Below are 22,833 nucleotides of genomic sequence, written 5' to 3' on the forward strand. Positions count from 1 at the left end.
AAATATCTCAGAGGTACTCGGCTCTGTGACTCGTTGGATAACCGAAAGCCTTGTTTGGTTCCGGCCGATACTTGATCAGTATATCTTCCTGTCTGTACGCATAAGTTCACCTCAATTGGGATAAGCATACATTCAGCGTCAATCTCCACCTCTGCCCTGAATATGTGTGCGTCCTGGTTCTCTAGAGCTGAAAAGATGAGAGAAGCTGCTTTTTGAATTCGTCCCTTGGCTGCCGAATTCAAAGCATACAGGAAATCAATCCGTGCTGGCAAAACTGCCTGGTCTGATTAAAAGGCGGTGACAGCCTATATTGTAAGCATGTTCTCGTCTTCTGGCCTCAACATTAGGTTCAACGTATCGGATGATAAGCACCGCTCCCATTGTCTGGTAATGGTTCTGCTATTCCCACTAACACTTCCTCTGGACCATCCTTTGTTACTTTATTGCCCGATTACCACCCACTTTGCCTTTCTCCATTGTGCCATGTATTATTTAATCACTCCTTCGTTCCGCTGCATCACAAACGTTCCCATTTGACATTTCTCGCTGCGTATATTTTCCAGGCGCTATTTTTGTTGAAAACATCTGTAATCTTTAACTTTTTCCTGAAATATCGGAATGATTATCCGACAGAACGTGAAACCGGATTCTTCCTCCACAAAATCTGCACGACCTGCCAAGTTTTACATATTTATCTGTTTTTATTCATTCTATTTCCGTGTCCCTTTTAAGGGGATTTGCTGTCTGTCCAAGATCATTCTCTGTCTCTGTAAAAGGGTGTGCTACCAGACCCTCATCATTCTGTGTCTGTTTCAAAGGGATGTGCTGTCTGTCCCTGATTTCCAATTTGAAATTTCAAAACCTGCCTTTGGAGGTTAAGGAATATTAGTTTGTTTGTGTGTTTCAGACTGAGCTGGTTTTACGTCCCTCCCTCCCTCCTTGTCTATCACCTGTGGCTTCAATAACAGTCTCTGCGACGCGTGGTCCTGAGCCCCACTGCACAATTGCCTTCAGGGATGATCGAAATCTCACTTTATTCTTTTAAAAGGGGACTGCTGTCAGTGAAGGGTCATTCTGCATCTGGGTAAAAGGGATGTCCTTGCAATCCCGGATCATTCTGTGTCTGTTTAAATGGGCTGGTTGTCAGTTCCGGTTCATAATCTTTCCCTTTAAAACGGATTTTCTCATAATCCCGGGTCATCCTGTATTGTTTGAGAAGGAGTATGATTTCAGCTGCAATGACCGAATTGTCAAACTATAGTGTTCCAATTTACATTGGGTTTACCTGCGCCGGTGCGCACCCAGATCGCAGTGCATCTGTTCATTCACTCGACATATGCTCACTTTTCCTAAATCCACTCCTTGATATTGCAGTTGCCCCGAATTTGCTCGCAATATACACAACAACACAACAAATGTGGCTGGCAGCGGCCGCGTGGCATAACGGATAAGGCGTCTGACTTCGATTACAATCCCAAAATTATCAGAAAATTGCAGGTTCGTGTCCTGCCGCGGTCAACTTAGCTCGCTACGTGAAATTTTATATTCTTTGTTGTGATTCTGCCGAGATACCAACCATCTCTTCCAGTCACTCACCTGAAGTGAAGGAAGGCTGTTTGCTCAAAGAATCTCATGGCAAGTTTTCATCATTGTCGATCTGCATGCACGGGCAGAGCAAGCTGTGACGTGCACTTTCTTGCACATTATTTCTGTTTGGATACAAAAAGCAGGAGATTGAATGGCTGACGATGTCTTATAGCAGAGACCAGGTGGCCGAGAGATTAAGGCGATGGACTGCTAATCCATTATGCTCTGCACATATAAACATAGAAACATAGAAAATAGGTGCAGGAGCAGGCCATTCAGCCCTTCTAACCTGCACCGCCATTCAATGAGTTCATGGCTGAACATGAAACTTCAGTACCCACTTCCTGCTTTCACGCCATACCCCTTGATCCCCCGGGTCGTAAGGACTTCATCTAACTCCCTTTTGAATATATTTAGTGAATTGGCCTCAACTACTTTCTGTGGTAGAGAATTCCACAGGTTCACCACTCTCTGGGTGAAGAAGTTTCTCCTTATCTCGGTCCTAAATGGCTTACCCCTTATCCTTAGACTGTGACCCCTGGTTCTGGACTTCCCCAACATTGGGAACATTCTTCCTGCATCCAACCTGTCGAAACCCATCAGAATTTTAAACGTTTCTATGAGGTCCCCTCTCACTCTTCTGAACTCCAGTGAATACAATCCCAGTTGATCCAGTCTTTCTTGATAGGTCAGTCCCACCATCCCGGGAATCAGTCTGGTGAATCTTCGCTGCACTACCTCAATAGCAAGAATGTCCTTCCTCAAGTTAGGAGACCAAAACTGTACACCATACTCCAGGTGTGGCCTCACCAAGGCCCTGTACAACTGTAGCAACACCTCCCTGCCCCTGTACTCAAATCCCCTCGCTATGAAGGCCAACATGCCATTTGCTTTCTTAACCGCCTGCTGTACCTGCATGCCAACCTTCAAAGACTGATGTACCATGACACCCAGGTCTCGTTGCACCTTCCCTTTTCCTAATCTGTCACCATTCAGATAATAGTCTGTCTCTCTGTTTTTACCACCAAAGTGGATAACCTCACATTTATCCACATTATACTTCATCTGCCACGCATTTGCCCACTCACCTAACCTATCCAAGTCACTCTGTAGCCTCATAGCATCCTCCTCGCAGCTCACACTGCCACCCAACTTAGTGTCATCCGCAAATTTGGAGATACTACATTTAATCCCCTCGTCTAAATCATTAATGTACAATGTAAACAGCTGGTGCCCCAGCACAGAACCCTGCGGTACCCAACTAGTCACTGCCTGCCATTCCGAAAAGTACCCATTTACTCCTACTCTTTGCTTCCTGTCTGACAACCAGTTCTCAATCCACGTCAGCACACTAACCCCAATCCCATGTGCTTTAACTTTGCACATTAATCTCCTGTGTGGGACCTTGTCGAAAGCCTTCTGAAAGTCCAAATATACCACATCAACTGGTACTCCTTTGTCCACTTTATTGGAAACATCCTCAAAAAATTCCAGAAGATTTGTCAAGCATGATCTCCCTTTCACAAATCCATGCTGACTTGGACCTATCATGTCACCATTTTCCAAATGCGCTGCTATGACATCCTTAATAATTGATTCCATCATTTTACCCACTACTGAGGTCAGGCTGACCGGTCTATAATTCCCTGCTTTCTCTCTCCCTCCTTTTTTAAAAAGTGGGGTTACATTGGCTACCCTCCACTCGATAGGAACTGATCCAGAGTCAATGGAATGTTGGAAAATGACTATCAATGCATCCGCTATTTCCAAGGCCACCTCCTTAAGTACTCTGGGATGCAGTCCATCAGGCCCTGGGAATTTATCGGCCTTCAATCCCATCAATTTCCCCAACACAATTTCCCGACTAATAAAGATTTCCCTCAGTTCCTCCTCCTTAATAGACCCTCTGACCACTTTTATATCCGGAAGGTTGTTTGTGTCCTCCTTAGTGAATACTGAACCAAAGTACTTGTTCAATTATTCTGCCATTTCTTTGTTCCCCGTTATGACTTCCCCTGATTCTGACTGCAGGGGACCTACGTTTGTCTTTACTAACCTTTTTCTCTTTACATACCTATAGAAACTTTTGCAATCCGCCTTAATGTTCCCTGCAAGCTTCTTTTCGTACTCCATTTTCCCTGCCCTAATCAAACCCTTTGTACTCCTCTGCTGAGTTCTAAATTTCTCCCAGTCCCCAGGTTCGCTGCTATTTCTGGCCAATTTGTATGCCATTTCCTTGGCTTTAATACTATCGCTGATTTCCCTAGAGAGCCACGGTTGAGCCACCTTCCCTTTTTTATTTTTACGCCAGACAGGAATGTACAATTGTTGTAGTTCATCCATGCGGTCTCTAAATGTCTGCCATTGCCCATCCACAGTCAACCCCTTCAGCACGCAAGGGTTCGAACCCATTCTCGTCGTCGTTGTCTTGCAGCTTAACCACTTTTTGACATTCACATTTAACCTCATCGCCAAATTCCCCTTTTACTTACAGGGATGCTGTACTTTCGTCATGTCATGTCTCAAATTAATAATATATTCGTCAAAAGGAGAACAGTTGCAGTACAATGGCGAGGGACACTAATTAGATAGGTATCTGAGAGACAGCACATGCACGATGGGCCATAATATCATTTCTCACCACCGTCAGAATCTGAGAGCTGCGCTTTTCACTGTCGGCGGCTCGTTGGTCCACGGTTATGATTCTCCCTTCGGAATGATCACATTTGAAATGCGAGAGTCACGGGCCAAATCCCGGACGAGCCCCGCCATGTTTTACTCACATTTTCGCTTCCAACAGCCGCTCGACATGTGAGAAAACAGACGTATTTCACGTTAAAACGTGTGATTTTACGCCGATGTTCCCTTAGCATCCAAATCCCAGAGCAAAGTGAAACCCGCCAAACTGAGTAAAGTTAAAATATCTCAGAGGTACTCGGCTCTGTGACTCGTTGGATAACCGAAAGCCTTGTTTGGTTCCGGCCGATACTTGATCAGTATATCTTCCTGTCTGTACGCATAAGTTCACCTCAATTGGGATAAGCATACATTCAGCGTCAACCTCCACCTCTGCCCTGAATATGTGTGCGTTCTGGTTCTCTAGAGCTGAAAAGATGAGAGAAGCTGCTTTTTGAATTCGTCCCTTGGCTGCCGAATTCAAAGCATACAGGAAATCAATCCGGGCTGGCAAAGCTGCCTGGTCTGATTAAAAGGCGGTGACAGCCTATATTGTAAGCATGTTCTCGTCTTCTGGCCTCAACATTAGGTTCAACGTATCGGATGATAAGCACCGCTCCTATTGTCTGGTAATGGTTCTGCTATTCCCACTAACACCTCCTCTGGACCATCCTTTGTTACGTTATTGCCCGATTACCACCCACTTTGCCTTTCTCCATTGTGCCATGTATTATTTAATCACTCCTGCGTTCCGCTGTATCGCAAACGTTCCCATTTGACATTTCTCGCTGCGTATTGTTTCCAGGCGCTATTTTTGTTGAAAACATCTGTAATCTTTAACTTTTTCCTGAAATATCGGAATGATTATCCGACAGAACGTGAAACCGGATTCTTCCTCCACAAAATCTGCACGACCTGCCGAGTTTTACATATTTATCTGTTTTTATTCATTCTATTTCCGTGTCCCTTTTAAGGGGATTTGCTGTCTGTCCGAGATCATTCTCTGTCTCTGTAAAATGGTGTGCTATCGGACCCTCATCATTCTGTGTCTGTTTCAAAGGGATGTGCTGTCTGTCCCCGATTTCCAATTTGAAATTTCAAAACCTGCCTTTGGAGGTTAAGGAATATTAGTTTGTTTGTGTGTTTCAGAATGGGCTGGTTTTTCGTCCCTCCCTCCCTCCCTCCCTCCCTCCTTGTCTATCACCTGTGGCTTCAATAACAGTCTCTGCGCCGCGTGGTCCTGAGCCCCACTGCACAATTGCCTTCAGGGATGATCGACATCTCACTTTATTCTTTTAAAAGGGGACTGCTGTCAGTCAAGGGTCATTCTGCATCTGGGTAAAAGGGATGTCCTTGCAATCCCGGATCATTCTGTGTCTGTTTAAATGGGCTGGTTGTCAGTTCCGGTTCATAATCTTTCCCTTTAAAACGGATTTTCTCATAAACCCGGGTCATCCTGTATTGTTTGAGAAGGAGTATGATTTCAGCTGCAATGACCGAATTGTTAAACTATAGTGTTCCAATTTACATTGGGGTTGCCTGCGCCGGTGCGCACCCAGATCGCAGTGCATCTGTTCATTCACTCGAAATATGCTCATCTTTTCCCAAATCCACTCCTTGATATTGCAGTTACCCCGAATTTGCTCGCAATATATACAACAACACAATGAATGTTGCTGGCAGCGGCCGCGTGGCCTAATGGATAAGGCGTCTGACTTCGATGACAACCGCAAAGTTATCAGAAGATTACAGGTTCGAGTCCTGCCGCGGTCAACTTAGCTCGCTACGAGACATTTTATATTCTTTGTTGTGATTCTGAAGTGAAACCAACCATCTCTTCCAGTCACTCACCTGAAGTGAAGGAAGGCTGTTTGCTCAAAGAATCTCACGGCAAGTTTTCATCATTGTCGATCTGCATGCACGGGCAGAGCAAGCTGTGAAGTGGACTTCCTTGCACATTATTTCTGTTTGGATACAAAAAGCAGGAGATTGAATGGCTGACGATGGCTTATAGCAGAGACGAGGTGGCCGAGAGATTAATGCGATGGACTGCTAAACCATTGTGCTCTGCACGCATGGGTTCGAATCCCATTCTCGTCGTCGTTGGCTTGCAGCTTAACCACTTTTTGACATTCACATTTAACCTCATCGCCAAATTCCCCTTTTACTTACAGGGATGCTGTACTTTCCTCATGTCATGTCTCAAATTAATAATATATTCGTCAAAAGGAGAACAGTTGCAGTACAATGGCGAGGGGCACTAATTAGATAGGTATCTGAGAGACAGCACATGCACGATGGGCCATAATATAATTTCTCACCACCGTCAGAATCTGAGACCTGCGCTTTTCACTGTCGGCGGCTCGTTGGTGCACGGTTATGATTCTCCCTTCGGATTGATCACATTTGAAATGCGAGAGGTCACGGGCCAAATCCCGGACGAGCCCCGCCATGTTTTACTCAAAGTTCCTCTTCTAACAGCCGCTCGACATGTGAGAAAACAGACGTGTTTCACGTTAAAACTTGTGATTTTACGCCGATGTTCCCTTAGCATCGAAATGCCAGAGCAAAGTGAAACCCGCCAAACTGAGTAAAGTTAAAATATCTCAGAGGGACTCGGCTCTGTGACTCTTTGGATAACCTAAAGCCTTGTTTGGTTCCGGCCGATACTTGAACAGTATATCTTCCTGTCTGTACGCATAAGTTCAGCTCAATTGGGATAAGCATACATTCAGCGTCAATCTCCACCTCTGCCCTGAATATGTGTGCGTCCTGTTTCTCTAGATCTGAAAAGATGAGAGAAGCTGCCTTTTGAATTCGTCCCTTGGCTGCCGAATTCAAAGCGGACAGGAAATCAATCCGGGCTGGCAAAACTGCCTGGTCTGATTAAAAGGCGGTGACAGCCTATATTGTAAGCATGTTCTCGTCTTCTGACCTCAACATTAGGTTCAACGTATCGGATGATAAGCACCGCTCCTATTGTCTGGTAATGGTTCTGCTATTCCCACTAACACCTCCTCTGGACCATCCTTTGTTACGTTATTGCCCGATTACCACCCACTTTGTCTTTCTCCATTGTGCCATGTATTATTTAATCACTCCTGCGTTCCGCTGTATCACAATCGTTCCCATTTAACATTTCTCGCTGCGTATTGTTTCCAGGCGCTATTTTTGTTGAAAACATCTGTAATCTTTAACTTTTTCCTGAAATATCGGAATGATAATCCGACAGAACGTGAAACCGGATTCTTCCTCCACAAAATCTGCACGACCTGCCGAGTTTTACATATTTATCTGTTTTTATTCATTCTATTTCCGTGTCCCTTTTAAGGGGATTTGCTGTCTGTCCGAGATCATTCTCTGTCTCTGTAAAATGGTGTGCTATCAGACCCTCATCATTCTGTGTCTATTTCAAAGGGATGTGCTGTCTGTCCCGGATTTCCAATTTGAAATTTCAAAACCTGCCTTTGGAGGTTAAGGAATATTAGTTTGTTTGTGTGTTTCAGACTGGGCTGGTTTTACGTCCCTCCCTCCCTCCTTGTCTATCACCTGTGGCTTCAATAACAGTCTCTGCGCCGCGTGGTCCTGAGCCCCACTGCACAATTGCCTTCAGGGATGATCGAAATCTCACTTTATTCTTTTAAAAGGGAACTGCTGTCAGTCAAGGGTCATTCTGCATCTGGGTAAAAGGGATGTCCTTGCAATCCCGGATCATTCTCTGTCTGTTTAAATGGGCTGGTTGTCAGTTCCGGTTCATCATCTTTCCCTTTAAAACGGATTTTCTCATAAACCCGGGTCATACTGTATTGTTTGAGAAGGAGTATGATTTCAGCTGCAATGACCGAATTGTTAAACTATAGTGTTCCAATTTACATTGGGGTTGCCTGCGCCGGTGCGCACCCAGATCGCAGTGCATCTGTTCATTCACTCGAAATATGCTCATCTTTTCCGAAATCCACTCCTTGATATTGCAGTTGCCCCGAACTTGCTCGCAATATACACAACAACACAATGAATGTTGCTGGCAGCGGCAGCGTGGCCTAATGGATAAGGCGTCTGACTTCGATTACAACCGCAAAGTTATCAGAAGATTGCAGGTTCGAGTCCTGCCGCGGTCAACTTAGCTCGCTACGTGAAATTTTATATTCTTTGTTGTGATTCTGCCGAGAAACCAACCATCTCTTCCAGTCACTCACCTGAAGTGAAGGAAGGTTGTTTGCTGAAAGAATCTCATGGCAAGTTTTCATCATTGTCGATCTGCATGCACGGGCAGAGCAAGCTGTGAAGTGGACTTCCTTGAACATTATTTCTGTTTGGATTCAAAAAGCAGGAGATTGAATGGCTGACGATGTCTTATAGCAGAGACGAGGTGGCCGAGCGATTAAGGCGATGGACTGCTAATCCATTATGCTCTGCAAGCATGGGTTCGAATCCCATTCTCGTCGTCGTTGTCTTGCAGCTTAACCACTTTTTGACATTCACATTTAACCTCATCGCCAAATTCCCCTTTTACTTACAGGGATGCTGTACTTTCCTCATGTCATGTCTCAAATTAATAATATATTCGTCAAAAGGAGAACAGTTGCAGTACAATGGCGAGGGGCACTAATTAGATAGGTATCTGAGAGACAGCACATGCACGATGGGCCATAATATCATTTCTCACCACCGTCAGAATCTGAGAGCTGCGCTTTTCACTGTCGGCGGCTCGTTGGTCCACTGTTATGATTCTCCCTTCGGTATGATCACATTTGAAATGGGAGAGGTCACGGGCCAAATCCCGGACGAGCCCCGCCATGTTTTACTAAAATTTCCGCTTCTAACAGCCGCTCGACATGTGAGAAAACAGGCGTATTTCACGTTAAAACTTGTGATTTTACGCCGATGTTCCCTTAGCATCCAAATCCCAGAGCAAAGTGAAACCCGCCAAACTGAGTAAAGTTAAAATATCTCAGAGGTACTCGGCTCTGTGACTCGTTGGATAACCGAAAGCCTTGTTTGGTTCCGGCCGATACTTGATCAGCATATCTTCCTGTCTGTACGCATAAGTTCACCTCAATTGGGATAAGCATACATTCAGCGTCAATCTCCACCTCTGCCCTGAATATGTGTGCGTCCTGGTTCTCTAGAGCTGAAAAGATGAGAGAAGCTGCTTTTTGAATTCGTCCCTTGGCTGCCGAATTCAAAGCATACAGGAAATCAATCCGGGCTGGCAAAACTGCCTGGTCTGATTAAAAGGCGGTGACAGCCTATATTGTAAGCATGTTCTCGTCTTCTGGCCTCAACATTAGGTTCAACGTATCGGATGATAAGCACCGCTCCCATTGTCTGGTAATGGTTCTGCTATTCCCACTAACACTTCCTCTGGACCATCCTTTGTTACGTTATTGCCCGATTACCACCCACTTTGCCTTTCTCCATTGTGCCATGTATTATTTAATCACTCCTTCGTTCCGCTGCATCACAAACGTTCCCATTTGACATTTCTCGCTGCGTATTTTTTCCAGGCGCTATTTTTGTTGAAAACATCTGTAATCTTTAACTTTTTCCTGAAATATCGAAATATAGGAACGTGAAACCGGATTTTTCCTCCACAAAATCTGCACGACCTGCCGAGTTTTACATATTTATCTGTTTTTATTCATTCTATTTCCGTGTCCCTTTTAAGGGGATTTGCTGTCTGTCCAAGATCATTCTCTGTCTCTGTAAAATGGTGTGCTATCAGACCCTCATCATTCTGTGTCTGTTTCAAAGGGATGTGCTGTCTGTCCCGGATTTCCAATTTGAAATTTCAAAACCTGCCTTTGGAGGTTAAGGAATATTAGTTTGTTTGTGTGTTTCAGACTGAGCTGGTTTTACGTCCCTCCCTCCTTGTCTATCACCTGTGGCTTCAATAACAGTCTCTGCGCCGCGTGGTCCTGAGCCCCACTGCACAATTGCCTTCAGGGATGATCGAAATCTCACTTTATTCTTTTAAAAGGGAACTGCTGTCAGTCAAGGGTCATTCTGCATCTGGGTAAAAGGGATGTCCTTGCAATCCCGGATCATTCTGTGTCTGTTTAAATGGGCTGGTTGTCAGTTCCGGTTCATCATCTTTCCCTTTAAAACGGATTTTCTCATAAACCCGGGTCATACTGTATTGTTTGAGAAGGAGTATGATTTCAGCTGCAATGACCGAATTGTTAAACTATAGTGTTCCAATTTACATTGGGGTTGCCTGCGCCGGTGCGCACCCAGATCGCAGTGCATCTGTTCATTCACTCGAAATATGCTCATCTTTTCCGAAATCCACTCCTTGATATTGCAGTTGCCCCGAACTTGCTCGCAATATACACAACAACACAATGAATGTTGCTGGCAGCGGCAGCGTGGCCTAATGGATAAGGCGTCTGACTTCGATTACAACCGCAAAGTTATCAGAAGATTGCAGGTTCGAGTCCTGCCGCGGTCAACTTAGCTCGCTACGTGAAATTTTATATTCTTTGTTGTGATTCTGCCGAGAAACCAACCATCTCTTCCAGTCACTCACCTGAAGTGAAGGAAGGTTGTTTGCTGAAAGAATCTCATGGCAAGTTTTCATCATTGTCGATCTGCATGCACGGGCAGAGCAAGCTGTGAAGTGGACTTCCTTGAACATTATTTCTGTTTGGATTCAAAAAGCAGGAGATTGAATGGCTGACGATGTCTTATAGCAGAGACGAGGTGGCCGAGCGATTAAGGCGATGGACTGCTAATCCATTATGCTCTGCAAGCATGGGTTCGAATCCCATTCTCGTCGTCGTTGTCTTGCAGCTTAACCACTTTTTGACATTCACATTTAACCTCATCGCCAAATTCCCCTTTTACTTACAGGGATGCTGTACTTTCCTCATGTCATGTCTCAAATTAATAATATATTCGTCAAAAGGAGAACAGTTGCAGTACAATGGCGAGGGGCACTAATTAGATAGGTATCTGAGAGACAGCACATGCACGATGGGCCATAATATCATTTCTCACCACCGTCAGAATCTGAGAGCTGCGCTTTTCACTGTCGGCGGCTCGTTGGTCCACTGTTATGATTCTCCCTTCGGTATGATCACATTTGAAATGGGAGAGGTCACGGGCCAAATCCCGGACGAGCCCCGCCATGTTTTACTAAAATTTCCGCTTCTAACAGCCGCTCGACATGTGAGAAAACAGACGTATTTCACGTTAAAACGTGTGATTTTACGCCGATGTTCCCTGAGCATCCAAATCCCAGAGCAAAGTGAAACCAGCCAAACTGAGTAAAGTTAAAATATCTCAGAGGTACTCGGCTCTGTGACTCGTTGGATAACCTAAAGCCTTGTTTGGTTCCGGCCGATACTTGATCAGTATATCTTCCTGTCTGTACGCATAAGTTCACCTCAATTGGGATAAGCATACATTCAGCGTCAATCTCCAACTCTGCCCTGAATATGTGTGCGTCCTGGTTCTCTAGAGCTGAAAAGATGAGAGAAGCTGCTTTTTGAATTCGTCCCTTGGCTGCCGAATTCAAAGCATACAGGAAATCAATCCGGGCTGGCAAAACTGCCTGGTCTGATTAAAAGGCGGTGACAGCCTATATTGTAAGCATGTTCTCGTCTTCTGGCCTCAACATTAGGTTCAACGTATCGGATGATAAGCACCGCTACCATTGTCTGGTAATGGTTCTGCTATTCCCACTAACACTTCCTCTGGACCATCCTTTGTTACGTTATTGCCCGATTACCACCCACTTTGCCTTTCTCCATTGTGCCATGTATTATTTAATCACTCCTTCGTTCCGCTGCATCACAAACGTTCCCATTTGACATTTCTCGCTGCGTATTTTTTCCAGGCGCTATTTTTGTTGAAAACATCTGTAATCTTTAACTTTTTCCTGAAATATCGAAATATAGGAACGTGAAACCGGATTTTTCCTCCACAAAATCTGCACGACCTGCCGAGTTTTACATATTTATCTGTTTTTATTCATTCTATTTCCGTGTCCCTTTTAAGGGGATTTGCTGTCTGTCCAAGATCATTCTCTGTCTCTGTAAAATGGTGTGCTATCAGACCCTCATCATTCTGTGTCTGTTTCAAAGGGATGTGCTGTCTGTCCCGGATTTCCAATTTGAAATTTCAAAACCTGCCTTTGGAGGTTAAGGAATATTAGTTTGTTTGTGTGTTTCAGACTGAGCTGGTTTTACGTCCCTCCCTCCTTGTCTATCACCTGTGGCTTCAATAACAGTCTCTGCGTCGCGTGGTCCTGAGCCCCACTGCACAATTGCCTTCAGGGATGATCGAAATCTCACTTTATTCTTTTAAAAGGGAACTGCTGTCAGTCAAGTGTCATTCTGCATCTGGATAAAAGGGCTGTCCTTGCAATCCCGGATCATTCTGTGTCTGTTTAAATGGGCTGGTTGTCAGTTCCGGTTCATAATCTTTCCCTTTAAAACGGATTTTCTCATAAACCCGGGTCATCCTGTATTGTTTGAGAAGGAGTATGATTTCAGCTGCAATGACCGAATTGTTAAACTATAGTGTTCCAATTTACAGTGGGGTTGCCTGCGCCGGTGCGCACCCAGATCGCAGTGCATCTGTTCATTCACTCGAAATATGCTCATCTTTTCCCAAATCCACTCCTTGATATTGCAGTTACCCCGAATTTGCTCGCAATATATACAACAACACAATGAATGTTGCTGGCAGCGGCCGCGTGGCCTAATGGATAAGGCGTCTGACTTCGATGACAACCGCAAAGTTATCAGAAAATTACAGGTTCGAGTCCTGCCGCGGTCAACTTAGCTCGCTACGAGACATTTTATATTCTTTGTTGTGATTCTGAAGTGAAACCAACCATCTCTTCCAGTCACTCACCTGAAGTGAAGGAAGGCTGTTTGCTCAAAGAATCTCACGGCAAGTTTTCATCATTGTCGATCTGCATGCACGGGCAGAGCAAGCTGTGAAGTGGACTTCCTTGCACATTATTTCTGTTTGGATACAAAAAGCAGGAGATTGAATGGCTGACGATGGCTTATAGCAGAGACGAGGTGGCCGAGAGATTAATGCGATGGACTGCTAAACCATTGTGCTCTGCACGCATGGTTTCGAATCCCATTCTCGTCGTCGTTGGCTTGCAGCTTAACCACTTTTTGACATTCACATTTAACCTCATCGCCAAATTCCCCTTTTACTTACAGGGATGCTGTACTTTCCTCATGTCATGTCTCAAATTAATAATATATTCGTCAAAAGGAGAACAGTTGCAGTACAATGGCGAGGGGCACTAATTAGATAGGTATCTGAGAGACAGCACATGCACGATGGGCCATAATATAATTTCTCACCACCGTCAGAATCTGAGACCTGCGCTTTTCACTGTCGGCGGCTCGTTGGTGCACGGTTATGATTCTCCCTTCGGATTGATCACATTTGAAATGCGAGAGGTCACGGGCCAAATCCCGGACGAGCCCCGCCATGTTTTACTCAAAGTTCCTCTTCTAACAGCCGCTCGACATGTGAGAAAACAGACGTGTTTCACGTTAAAACTTGTGATTTTACGCCGATGTTCCCTTAGCATCGAAATGCCAGAGCAAAGTGAAACCCGCCAAACTGAGTAAAGTTAAAATATCTCAGAGGGACTCGGCTCTGTGACTCTTTGGATAACCTAAAGCCTTGTTTGGTTCCGGCCGATACTTGAACTGTATATCTTCCTGTCTGTACGCATAAGTTCAGCTCAATTGGGATAAGCATACATTCAGCGTCAATCTCCACCTCTGCCCTGAATATGTGTGCGTCCTGTTTCTCTCGATCTGAAAAGATGAGAGAAGCTGCCTTTTGAATTCGTCCCTTGGCTGCCGAATTCAAAGCGGACAGGAAATCAATCCGGGCTGGCAAAACTGCCTGGTCTGATTAAAAGGCGGTGACAGCCTATATTGTAAGCATGTTCTCGTCTTCTGGCCTCAACATTAGGTTCAACGTATCGGATGATAAGCACCGCTCCTATTGTCTGGTAATGGTTCTGCTATTCCCACTAACACCTCCTCTGGACCATCCTTTGTTACGTTATTGCCCGATTACCACCCACTTTGTCTTTCTCCATTGTGCCATGTATTATTTAATCACTCCTGCGTTCCGCTGTATCACAATCGTTCCCATTTAACATTTCTCGCTGCGTATTGTTTCCAGGCGCTATTTTTGTTGAAAACATCTGTAATCTTTAACTTTTTCCTGAAATATCGGAATGATAATCCGACAGAACGTGAAACCGGATTCTTCCTCCACAAAATCTGCACGACCTGCCGAGTTTTACATATTTATCTGTTTTTATTCATTCTATTTCCGTGTCCCTTTTAAGGGGATTTGCTGTCTGTCCGAGATCATTCTCTGTCTCTGTAAAATGGTGTGCTATCAGACCCTCATCATTCTGTGTCTATTTCAAAGGGATGTGCTGTCTGTCCCGGATTTCCAATTTGAAATTTCAAAACCTGCCTTTGGAGGTTAAGGAATATTAGTTTGTTTGTGTGTTTCAGACTGGGCTGGTTTTACGTCCCTCCCTCCCTCCTTGTCTATCACCTGTGGCTTCAATAACAGTCTCTGCGCCGCGTGGTCCTGAGCCCCACTGCACAATTGCCTTCAGGGATGATCGAAATCTCACTTTATTCTTTTAAAAGGGAACTGCTGTCAGTCAAGGGTCATTCTGCATCTGGGTAAAAGGGATGTCCTTGCAATCCCGGATCATTCTGTGTCTGTTTAAATGGGCTGGTTGTCAGTTCCGGTTCATCATCTTTCCCTTTAAAACGGATTTTCTCATAAACCCGGGTCATACTGTATTGTTTGAGAAGGAGTATGATTTCAGCTGCAATGACCGAATTGTTAAACTATAGTGTTCCAATTTACATTGGGGTTGCCTGCGCCGGTGCGCACCCAGATCGCAGTGCATCTGTTCATTCACTCGAAATATGCTCATCTTTTCCGAAATCCACTCCTTGATATTGCAGTTGCCCCGAACTTGCTCGCAATATACACAACAACACAATGAATGTTGCTGGCAGCGGCAGCGTGGCCTAATGGATAAGGCGTCTGACTTCGATTACAACCGCAAAGTTATCAGAAGATTGCAGGTTCGAGTCCTGCCGCGGTCAACTTAGCTCGCTACGTGAAATTTTATATTCTTTGTTGTGATTCTGCCGAGAAACCAACCATCTCTTCCAGTCACTCACCTGAAGTGAAGGAAGGTTGTTTGCTGAAAGAATCTCATGGCAAGTTTTCATCATTGTCGATCTGCATGCACGGGCAGAGCAAGCTGTGAAGTGGACTTCCTTGAACATTATTTCTGTTTGGATTCAAAAAGCAGGAGATTGAATGGCTGACGATGTCTTATAGCAGAGACGAGGTGACCGAGCGATTAAGGCGATGGACTGCTAATCCATTATGCTCTGCAAGCATGGGTTCGAATCCCATTCTCGTCGTCGTTGTCTTGCAGCTTAACCACTTTTTGACATTCACATTTAACCTCATCGCCAAATTCCCCTTTTACTTACAGGGATGCTGTACTTTCCTCATGTCATGTCTCAAATTAATAATATATTCGTCAAAAGGAGAACAGTTGCAGTACAATGGCGAGGGGCACTAATTAGATAGGTATCTGAGAGACAGCACATGCACGATGGGCCATAATATCATTTCTCACCACCGTCAGAATCTGAGAGCTGCGCTTTTCACTGTCGGCGGCTCGTTGGTCCACTGTTATGATTCTCCCTTCGGTATGATCACATTTGAAATGGGAGAGGTCACGGGCCAAATCCCGGACGAGCCCCGCCATGTTTTACTAAAATTTCCGCTTCTAACAGCCGCTCGACATGTGAGAAAACAGGCGTATTTCACGTTAAAACTTGTGATTTTACGCCGATGTTCCCTTAGCATCCAAATCCCAGAGCAAAGTGAAACCCGCCAAACTGAGTAAAGTTAAAATATCTCAGAGGTACTCGGCTCTGTGACTCGTTGGATAACCGAAAGCCTTGTTTGGTTCCGGCCGATACTTGATCAGCATATCTTCCTGTCTGTACGCATAAGTTCACCTCAATTGGGATAAGCATACATTCAGCGTCAATCTCCACCTCTGCCCTGAATATGTGTGCGTCCTGGTTCTCTAGAGCTGAAAAGATGAGAGAAGCTGCTTTTTGAATTCGTCCCTTGGCTGCCGAATTCAAAGCATACAGGAAATCAATCCGGGCTGGCAAAACTGCCTGGTCTGATTAAAAGGCGGTGACAGCCTATATTGTAAGCATGTTCTCGTCTTCTGGCCTCAACATTAGGTTCAACGTATCGGATGATAAGCACCGCTCCCATTGTCTGGTAATGGTTCTGCTATTCCCACTAACACTTCCTCTGGACCATCCTTTGTTACGTTATTGCCCGATTACCACCCACTTTGCCTTTCTCCATTGTGCCATGTATTATTTAATCACTCCTTCGTTCCGCTGCATCACAAACGTTCCCATTTGACATTTCTCGCTGCGTATTTTTTCCAGGCGCTATTTTTGTTGAAAACATCTGTAATCTTTAACTTTTTCCTGAAATATCGAAATATAGGAACGTGAAACCGGATTTTTCCTCCACAAAATCTGCACGACCTGCCGAGTTTTACATATTTATCTGTTTTTATTCATTCTATTTCCGTGTCCCTTTTAAGGGGATTTGCTGTCTGTCCAAGATCATTCTCTGTCTCTGTAAAATGGTGTGCTATCAGACCCTCATCATTCTGTGTCTGTTTCAAAGGGATGTGCTGTCTGTCCCGGATTTCCAATTTGAAATTTCAAAACCTGCCTTTGGAGGTTAAGGAATATTAGTTTGTTTGTGTGTTTCAGACTGAGCTGGTTTTACGTCCCTCCCTCCTTGTCTATCACCTGTGGCTTCAATAACAGTCTCTGCGCCGCGTGGTCCTGAGCCCCACTGCACAATTGCCTTCAGGGATGATCGAAATCTCACTTTATTCTTTTAAAAGGGAACTGCTGTCAGTCAAGTGTCATTCTGCATCTGGGTAAAAGGGCTGTCCTTGCAATCCCGGATCATTCTGTGTCTGTTTAAATGGGCTGGTTGTCAGTTCCGGTTCATAATCTTTCCCTTTAAAACGGATTTTCTCATAAACCCGGGTCATCCTGTATTGTTTGAGAAGGAGTATGATTTCAGCTGCAATGACCGAATTGTTAAACTATAGTGTTCCAATTTACATTGGGGTTGCCTGCGCCGGTGCGCACCCAGATCGCAGTGCATCTGTTCATTCACTCGAAATATGCTCATCTTTTCCCAAATCCACTCCTTGATATTGCAGTTACCCCGAATTTGCTCGCAATATATACAACAACACAATGAATGTTGCTGGCAGCGGCCGCGTGGCCTAATGGATAAGGCGTCTGACTTCGATGACAACCGCAAAGTTATCAGAAAATTACAGGTTCGAGTCCTGCCGCGGTCAACTTAGCTCGCTACGAGACATTTTATATTCTTTGTTGTGATTCTGAAGTGAAACCAACCATCTCTTCCAGTCACTCACCTGAAGTGAAGGAAGGCTGTTTGCTCAAAGAATCTCATGGCAAGTTTTCATCATTGTCGATCTGCATGCACGGGCAGAGCAAGCTGTGAAGTGGACTTCCCTGCACATTATTTCTGTTTGGATACAAAAAGCAGGAGATTGAATGGCTGACGATGGCTTATAGCAGAGACGAGGTGGCCGAGAGATTAATGCGATGGACTGCTAAACCATTGTGCTCTGCACGCATCGGTTCGAATCCCATTCTCGTCGTCGTTGGCTTGCAGCTTAACCACTTTTTGACATTCACATTTAACCTCATCGCCAAATTCCCCTTTTACTTACAGGGATGCTGTACTTTCCTCATGTCATGTCTCAAATTAATAATATATTCGTCAAAAGGAGAACAGTTGCAGTACAATGGCGAGGGGCACTAATTAGATAGGTATCTGAGAGACAGCACATGCACGATGGGCCATAATATAATTTCTCACCACCGTCAGAATCTGAGACCTGCGCTTTTCACTGTCGGCGGCTCGTTGGTGCACGGTTATGATTCTCCCTTCGGATTGATCACATTTGAAATGCGAGAGGTCACGGGCCAAATCCCGGACGAGCCCCGCCATGTTTTACTCAAAGTTCCTCTTCTAACAGCCGCTCGACATGTGAGAAAACAGACGTGTTTCACGTTAAAACTTGTGATTTTACGCCGATGTTCCCTTAGCATCGAAATGCCAGAGCAAAGTGAAACCCGCCAAACTGAGTAAAGTTAAAATATCTCAGAGGGACTCGGCTCTGTGACTCTTTGGATAACCTAAAGCCTTGTTTGGTTCCGGCCGATACTTGAACAGTATATCTTCCTGTCTGTACGCATAAGTTCAGCTCAATTGGGATAAGCATACATTCAGCGTCAATCTCCACCTCTGCCCTGAATGTGTGTGCGTCCTGTTTCTCTAGATCTGAAAAGATGAGAGAAGCTGCCTTTTGAATTCGTCCCTTGGCTGCCGAATTCAAAGCGGACAGGAAATCAATCCGGGCTGGCAAAACTGCCTGGTCTGATTAAAAGGCGGTGACAGCCTATATTGTAAGCATGTTCTCGTCTTCTGGCCTCAACATTAGGTTCAACGTATCGGATGATAAGCACCGCTCCTATTGTCTGGTAATGGTTCTGCTATTCCCACTAACACCTCCTCTGGCCCATCCTTTGTTACGTTATTGCCCGATTACCACCCACTTTGTCTTTCTCCATTGTGCCATGTATTATTTAATCACTCCTGCGTTCCGCTGTATCACAATCGTTCCAATTTAACATTTCTCGCTGCGTATTGTTTCCAGGCGCTATTTTTGTTGAAAACATCTGTAATCTTTAACTTTTTCCTGAAATATCGGAATGATAATCCGACAGAACGTGAAACCGGATTCTTCCTCCACAAAATCTGCACGACCTGCCGAGTTTTACATATTTATCTGTTTTTATTCATTCTATTTCCGTGTCCCTTTTAAGGGGATTTGCTGTCTGTCCGAGATCATTCTCTGTCTCTGTAAAATGGTGTGCTATCAGACCCTCATCATTCTGTGTCTATTTCAAAGGGATGTGCTGTCTGTCCCGGATTTCCAATTTGAAATTTCAAAACCTGCCTTTGGAGGTTAAGGAATATTAGTTTGTTTGTGTGTTTCAGACTGGGCTGGTTTTACGTCCCTCCCTCCCTCCTTGTCTATCACCTGTGGCTTCAATAACAGTCTCTGCGCCGCGTGGTCCTGAGCCCCACTGCACAATTGCCTTCAGGGATGATCGAAATCTCACTTTATTCTTTTAAAAGGGAACTGCTGTCAGTCAAGGGTCATTCTGCATCTGGGTAAAAGGGATGTCCTTGCAATCCCGGATCATTCTGTGTCTGTTTAAATGGGCTGGTTGTCAGTTCCGGTTCATCATCTTTCCCTTTAAAACGGATTTTCTCATAAACCCGGGTCATCCTGTATTGTTTGAGAAGGAGTATGATTTCAGCTGCAATGACCGAATTGTTAAACTATAGTGTTCCAATTTACATTGGGGTTGCCTGCGCCGGTGCGCACCCAGATCGCAGTGCATCTGTTCATTCACTCGAAATATGCTCATCTTTTCCGAAATCCACTCCTTGATATTGCAGTTGCCCCGAACTTGCTCGCAATATACACAACAACACAATGAATGTTGCTGGCAGCGGCAGCGTGGCCTAATGGATAAGGCGTCTGACTTCGATTACAACCGCAAAGTTATCAGAAGATTGCAGGTTCGAGTCCTGCCGCGGTCAACTTAGCTCGCTACGTGAAATTTTATATTCTTTGTTGTGATTCTGCCGAGAAACCAACCATCTCTTCCAGTCACTCACCTGAAGTGAAGGAAGGCTGTTTGCTCAAAGAATCTCATGGCAAGTTTTCATCATTGTCGATCTGCATGCACGGGCAGAGCAAGCTCTGAAGTGAACTTTCTTGCACATTATTTCTGTTTGGATACAAAAAGCAGGAGATTGAATGGCTGACGATGTCTTGTAGCAGAGACGAGGTGGCCGAGAGATGAAGGCGATGGACTACAAATCCATTATACTCTGCACGCATGGGTTCGAATCCCATTCTCGTCGTCGTTGTCTTATAGCTTAACCAATTTCTGACATTCACTTTTAACCTCATCGCCAAATTCCCCTTTTACTTACATGGATGCTGTACTTTCCTCATGTCATGTCTCAAATTAATAATATATTCGTCAAAAGGAGAACAGTTGCAGTACAATGGCGAGGGGCACTAATTAGATAGGTATCTGAGAGACAGCACATGCACGATGGGCCATAATATCATTTCTCACCACCGTCAGAATCTGAGAGCTGCGCTTTTCACTGTCGGCGGCTCGTTGGTCCACGGTTATGATTCTCCCTTCGGAATGATCACATTTGAAATGCGAGAGTCACGGGCCAAATCCCGGACGAGCCCCGCCATGTTTTACTCAAATTTCCGCTTCTAACAGCCGCTCGACATGTGAGAAAACAGACGTATTTCACGTTAAAACGTCTGATTTTACGCCGATGTTCCCTTAGCATCCAAATCCCAGAGCAAAGTGAATCCCGCCAAACTGAGTAAAGTTAAAATATCTCAGAGGTACTCGGCTCAGTGACTCGTTGGATAACCGAAAGCCCTGTTTGGTTCCGGCCGATACTTGATCAGTATATCTTCCTGTCTGTACGCATAAGTTCACCTCAATTGGGATAAGCATACATCCAGCGTCAATCTCCACCTCTGCCCTGAATATGAGTGCGTCCTGGTTCTCTGGAGCTGAAAAGATGAGAGAAGCTGCTTTTTGAATTCGTCCCTTCGCTGCCGAATTCAAAGCAAACAGGAAATCAATCCGGGCTGGCAAAGCTGCCTGGTCTGATTAAAAGGCGGTGACAGCCTATATTGTAAGCATGTTCTCGTCTTCTGGCCTCAACATTAGGTTCAACGTATCGGATGATAAGCACCGCTCCCATTGTCTGGTAATGGTTCTGCTATTCCCACTAACACTTCCTCTGGACCATCCTTTGTTACGTTTTTGCCCGATTACCACCCACTTTGACTTTCTCCATTGTGCCATGTATTATTTAATCACTCCTTCGTTCCGCTGCATCACAAACGTTCCCATTTGACATTTCTCGCTGCGTATTTTTTCCAGGCGCTATTTTTGTTGAAAACATCTGTAATCTTTAACTTTTTCCTGAAATATCGGAATTATTATCCGACAGAACGTGAAACCGGATTCTTCCTCCACAAAATCTGCACAACCTGCCGAGTTTTACATATTTATCTGTTTTTATTCATTCTATTTCCGTGTCCCTTTTAAGGGGATTTGCTGTCTGTCCAAGATCATTCTCTGTCTCTGTAAAATGGTGTGCTATCAGACCCTCATCATTCTGTGTCTGTTTCAAAGGGATGTGCTGTCTGTCCCGGATTTCCAATTTGAAATTTCAAAACCTGCCTTTGGAGGTTAAGGAATATTAGTTTGTTTGTGTGTTTCAGACTGGGCTTGTTTTACGTCCCTCCCTCCCTCCTTGTCTATCACCTGTGGCTTCAATAACAGTCTCTGCGCCGCGTGGTCCTGAGCCCCACTGCACAATTGCCTTCAGGGATGATCGAAATCTCACTTTATTCTTTTAAAAGGGAACTGCTGTCAGTCAAGGGTCATTCTGCATCTGGGTAAAAGGGATGTCCTTGCAATCCCGGATCATTCTGTGTCTGTTTAAATGGGCTGGTTGTCAGTTCCGGTTCATAATCTTTCCCTTTGAAACGGATTTTCTCATAAACCCGGGTCATCCTGTATTGTTTGAGAAGGAGTATGATTTCAGCTGCAATGACCGAATTGTTAAACTATAGTGTTCCAATTTACATTGGGCTTGCCTGCGCTGGTGCGCACCCAGATCGCAGTGCATCTGTTCATTCATTCGAAATATGCTCATCTTTTCCTAAATCCACTCCTTGATATTGCAGTTGCCCCGAATTTGCTCGCAATATATACAACAACACAATGAATTTTGCTGGCAGCGGCCGCGTTGCCTAATGGATAAGGCGTCTGACTTCGATAACAACCGCAAAGTTATCAGAAGATTGCAGGTTCGAGTCCTGCCGCGGTCAACTTAGCTCGCTACGAGACATTTTATATTCTTTGTTGTGATTCTGCCGAGAAACCAACCATCTCTTCCAGTCACTCACCTGAAGTGAAGGAAGGCTGTTTGCTCAAAGAATCTCATGGCAAGTTTTCATCATTGTCGATCTGCATGCACGGGCAGAGCAAGCTGTGAAGTGCACTTTCTTGCACATTATTTCTGTTTGGATACAAAAAGCAGGAGATTGAATGGCTGACGATGTCTTATAGCAGAGACGAGGTGGCCGAGAGATTAAGGCGTTGGCTGCTAATCCATTGTGCTCTGCACGCATCGGTTCGAATCCCATTCTCGTCGTCGTTGTCTTGCAGCTTAACCACTTTTTGACATTCACATTTAACCTCATCGCCAAATTCCCCTTTTACTTACAGGGATGCTGTACTTTCCTCA

General features: G+C 44.8%; 13 non-coding genes across 13 annotated transcripts; all 13 read left to right on the top strand.

Annotated features, from left to right (window-relative positions):
- The first annotated feature begins 5,947 nt into the window (after positions 1-5,947).
- trnar-ucg (transfer RNA arginine (anticodon UCG)) lies at positions 5,948-6,036 on the top strand. Its single transcript is given in 2 exon segments — positions 5,948-5,984; positions 6,001-6,036. It is a non-coding gene; the product is annotated as a tRNA-Arg (tRNA).
- Positions 6,037-6,281: 245 nt separating this feature from the next.
- On the top strand, positions 6,282-6,363 carry trnas-gcu (transfer RNA serine (anticodon GCU)). The gene has a single exon. It is a non-coding gene; the product is annotated as a tRNA-Ser (tRNA).
- Positions 6,364-8,292: 1,929 nt separating this feature from the next.
- trnar-ucg (transfer RNA arginine (anticodon UCG)) lies at positions 8,293-8,381 on the top strand. The gene is given in 2 exon segments: positions 8,293-8,329; positions 8,346-8,381. It is a non-coding gene; the product is annotated as a tRNA-Arg (tRNA).
- A 245-nt stretch (positions 8,382-8,626) lies between these two features.
- On the top strand, positions 8,627-8,708 carry trnas-gcu (transfer RNA serine (anticodon GCU)). Its single transcript has one exon. It is a non-coding gene; the product is annotated as a tRNA-Ser (tRNA).
- A 1,917-nt stretch (positions 8,709-10,625) lies between these two features.
- Positions 10,626-10,714, top strand: trnar-ucg (transfer RNA arginine (anticodon UCG)). Its single transcript is given in 2 exon segments — positions 10,626-10,662; positions 10,679-10,714. It is a non-coding gene; the product is annotated as a tRNA-Arg (tRNA).
- A 245-nt stretch (positions 10,715-10,959) lies between these two features.
- Positions 10,960-11,041, top strand: trnas-gcu (transfer RNA serine (anticodon GCU)). Its single transcript has one exon. It is a non-coding gene; the product is annotated as a tRNA-Ser (tRNA).
- A 1,917-nt stretch (positions 11,042-12,958) lies between these two features.
- Positions 12,959-13,047, top strand: trnar-ucg (transfer RNA arginine (anticodon UCG)). The gene is given in 2 exon segments: positions 12,959-12,995; positions 13,012-13,047. It is a non-coding gene; the product is annotated as a tRNA-Arg (tRNA).
- A 2,256-nt stretch (positions 13,048-15,303) lies between these two features.
- trnar-ucg (transfer RNA arginine (anticodon UCG)) lies at positions 15,304-15,392 on the top strand. Its single transcript is given in 2 exon segments — positions 15,304-15,340; positions 15,357-15,392. It is a non-coding gene; the product is annotated as a tRNA-Arg (tRNA).
- A 245-nt stretch (positions 15,393-15,637) lies between these two features.
- Positions 15,638-15,719, top strand: trnas-gcu (transfer RNA serine (anticodon GCU)). Its single transcript has one exon. It is a non-coding gene; the product is annotated as a tRNA-Ser (tRNA).
- Positions 15,720-17,636: 1,917 nt separating this feature from the next.
- trnar-ucg (transfer RNA arginine (anticodon UCG)) lies at positions 17,637-17,725 on the top strand. The gene is given in 2 exon segments: positions 17,637-17,673; positions 17,690-17,725. It is a non-coding gene; the product is annotated as a tRNA-Arg (tRNA).
- Positions 17,726-19,981: 2,256 nt separating this feature from the next.
- On the top strand, positions 19,982-20,070 carry trnar-ucg (transfer RNA arginine (anticodon UCG)). Its single transcript is given in 2 exon segments — positions 19,982-20,018; positions 20,035-20,070. It is a non-coding gene; the product is annotated as a tRNA-Arg (tRNA).
- Positions 20,071-20,315: 245 nt separating this feature from the next.
- On the top strand, positions 20,316-20,397 carry trnac-aca (transfer RNA cysteine (anticodon ACA)). Its single transcript has one exon. It is a non-coding gene; the product is annotated as a tRNA-Cys (tRNA).
- Positions 20,398-22,325: 1,928 nt separating this feature from the next.
- Positions 22,326-22,414, top strand: trnar-ucg (transfer RNA arginine (anticodon UCG)). Its single transcript is given in 2 exon segments — positions 22,326-22,362; positions 22,379-22,414. It is a non-coding gene; the product is annotated as a tRNA-Arg (tRNA).
- The last annotated feature ends 419 nt before the right edge of the window (positions 22,415-22,833 follow it).

Source organism: Pristiophorus japonicus, unplaced genomic scaffold (genome assembly GCF_044704955.1).
Source record: "Pristiophorus japonicus isolate sPriJap1 unplaced genomic scaffold, sPriJap1.hap1 HAP1_SCAFFOLD_42, whole genome shotgun sequence".
NCBI classification, from domain to species: domain Eukaryota; kingdom Metazoa; phylum Chordata; class Chondrichthyes; family Pristiophoridae; genus Pristiophorus; species Pristiophorus japonicus.